Source organism: Octopus bimaculoides, chromosome 9 (genome assembly GCF_001194135.2).
Source record: "Octopus bimaculoides isolate UCB-OBI-ISO-001 chromosome 9, ASM119413v2, whole genome shotgun sequence".
NCBI lineage: Eukaryota > Metazoa > Mollusca > Cephalopoda > Octopoda > Octopodidae > Octopus > Octopus bimaculoides.
This window is the reverse complement of record NC_068989.1, coordinates 23338407-23341424: the sequence shown is the minus strand read 5'-3', so window position 1 is coordinate 23341424 and position 3018 is coordinate 23338407.

Sequence of the window (3018 nt, the reverse complement as noted above, 5' to 3'; positions counted from 1 at the left end):
TATATTTACTATTTTTACCTCCACAAAGGAATCAGTGAATTTAGAAATGAAGAACTCAGATATATGACACGATTGCTTCAACCCATCTCTGGGTGGAGTCACCTTAGAATAATAAGGAAATAAATTTCACATGAAGCAAACATAAATGCTATCAACAATAATGGTAATATAGTTCACAATCTGTAATGATACGAACGCCGGAAAGAACAAAAAAAAAAAACATTATGTCCCTTTTCCATTAGCTGGGTTCGAAACAGTGTTCTAGTTGTTCAGGCCAGTGGTATTTCCATTGTGCTATCAAGGAGCACGATTGTTTATGGCCGTAGACACTTGATCTCTGGCTCTCTACGGTCACAGAGAGTTTATAGAAGATAAAAACAATGACAGAGTAACCCAGTTTTGGAAGGAAAACACGCACTGTTACGTCCAATATAACTCTCTTTCTGGCTGGATTGGCTAATATATATACGGGCAACACGGAGAGAGAAACAGATAGGGACAGACATGGTCTGACAGAGATGGGAACTGTAGCGACTGGCCAGCTTTTGCCAAAGTTGCAGACGTAAAGGAAAAGAACTTTGTTGCCAATAAATGCTTTACTTTCACTACGCAACATTTTGTGTGTGTTACTTCCTTTTTCTGTTGTTGTTGCTGCTGGCTCTACTGGCTTTGTTTCGCTGCTTCGCCATCCGGAATGGGTTTCTCATTTGCTGAGCGTTGTCGCACGCGAGCTTCTCTGGGCCAGCAGTCTGCGGGCTGTTTGTGTGTGGACCCGTGGTGTCATTGGAGGTCCGCGTGCCTCCCGTACAACGGTTTTTTCCATAAGGGCTAATACAACTTACTTTTGGAAGATCACAAGTAATCGGTTGAGGACTCTGCCCCACAGAAGAATTCAATATGGACGCCTACCACATCGATTATTCTATGAAAAACATACCGCTACCATCAAGGGAATTATACTCTAAGAAACTTTTGGGGAAAATTACAGACCTCATTAAGCGCATGAGGTGGAAAGCCTTCTTCTATGACAATACTTTCTATAAATTTAAATCTAAGAAATTTCCTCCAAAAATTAAAGGCTTTGAAGAATTCGAAACGGACCTACTGAAAATCATGAACAAATTAAAATTTCGTAAGTCTTTCAACACTTTCCAACAGAAACTATAAAAAGACATTAAACACAAAAAATTCCCAAAAAAAAAGACACTTTTTTGTGACAAGACCAAGAACTTATACTTAGTAGAGAATAAAACATATTCACGACTCCTACATAATAGCATCATCAAAAATTACACCAAGGCTAGACCACAAACCTATAACAATATTAATAAAGAAGCTAGTAATATCGCCGCCAGACTCAAATTAGATAAAAAAAAATAGAGGTCCTCCCCAAAAAAGAGGCATTTATAACCATACAAAAAAGAACTTCATATCCAATCCTAAGTGTAGGTTTATTAAACCCAGCTAAATCAGAGCTTGGCATTATTAGTAAAGAAATTTTAGGGAAAATTAATGCGGAAGTTAGGAATGCAACTAGGTTAGTACAATGGTCTTATAGTATAGAAGTAGTCGACTGGTTTAAAGGTATTAAGAATAAGAAAAATGCGAGATTCACGCAGTTCGATATTGTTGATTTTTATGCTTCTATCTCCAAGATAAAGCCCTTACTTTCACAAGCGGATTTATAGAAATCAGTACACAAGATAAAGATATAATCTTCATGCTAGAAAGACTTTACTCTTCAGCGAGAACGCAAAGTGGGTCAAGACTGCCGATACAGAGGGTGCTTTCGATGTAAGCATGGGGTCATATGATGGAGCAGGCATATGCGATCTTATTGGACTATTCCTACTAGATACGTTGTGCAAGACTTTTCCTAACATACACTTTGCAATTTATAAAGATGATGCCCTAGCTTTAACCACTAATACAAATGGACCAGCACAGGATAGATTCAGAAAGAATATTATCCATTTGATGAAAACCTTCGGTCTTAGTATAACCACAAATACCAACCTGACGGTCGTCAACTACATGGATGTGTCTCTAGATCTAAATAAGAATATTTATAAACCTTATAGGAAGCCCAACGATAGACTTAGTTACATCAATGTGGGTTCCTGCCATCCCCCCATAGTGTTTAGAAATTTAGTTAAGAACATTAGTAAAAGAATATCTAGCCTCTCCTCTGATAAGGACATTTTCAATAGCGTTGCCCCAGTATATAATAAGGCTCTAAAAGATAGTGGAAATAAGGAATACTAACAGAATTTTGGTGAAATCTGATAAAACCGAAATATTTATAAATTAACCAAACAACACTAGACAGATTTACTGAAGAAAGAAATTGAGAAGAATTACAAGATAACAAATAAAATTTGCCTTCTTAAGTGTATATATTTACTATTTTTACCTCCACAAAAGAATCAGTGAATTTAGAAATTAAGAACTCGGATATATGACACGACTGCTTCAACCCATCTCTGGGTGGGGTCACCTTAGAATAATGAGGAAATAAATTTCACATGAAGCAAACATAAATGCTATCAACAATAATGGTAATATAGTTCACAATCTGTAATGATACGAACGCTGGAAAGAACAAAAAAAACAAACATTATGTCCCTTTTCCATTAGCTGGGTTCGAAATGGTGTTCTAGTTGTTCAGGCCAGTGGAATTTCCATTGTCCTGTCAAGGAGCACGACTGTTTATGGCCATAGGCACTTGATCTCTGGCTCTCTACGGTCACAGAGAGTTTAAAGAAGATAAAAACAATGACAGAGTAACCCAGTTTTGGAAGGAAAACATGCATTGTTACGTCCGATATACCTCTCTTTCTGGCTGGATTGCCCGACATATATATACAGGTAACACAGAATTGCGAGGACGCAGTCGGAGAGAGAAACAGATAGGGACAGACATGGTCTGACAGAGATACATGGAGCAAGAGACGGGAAGGATTCATTGAATTTAGAAATCAAGAACTCTGACATGTGACACCACTGCTTCTAGCCATC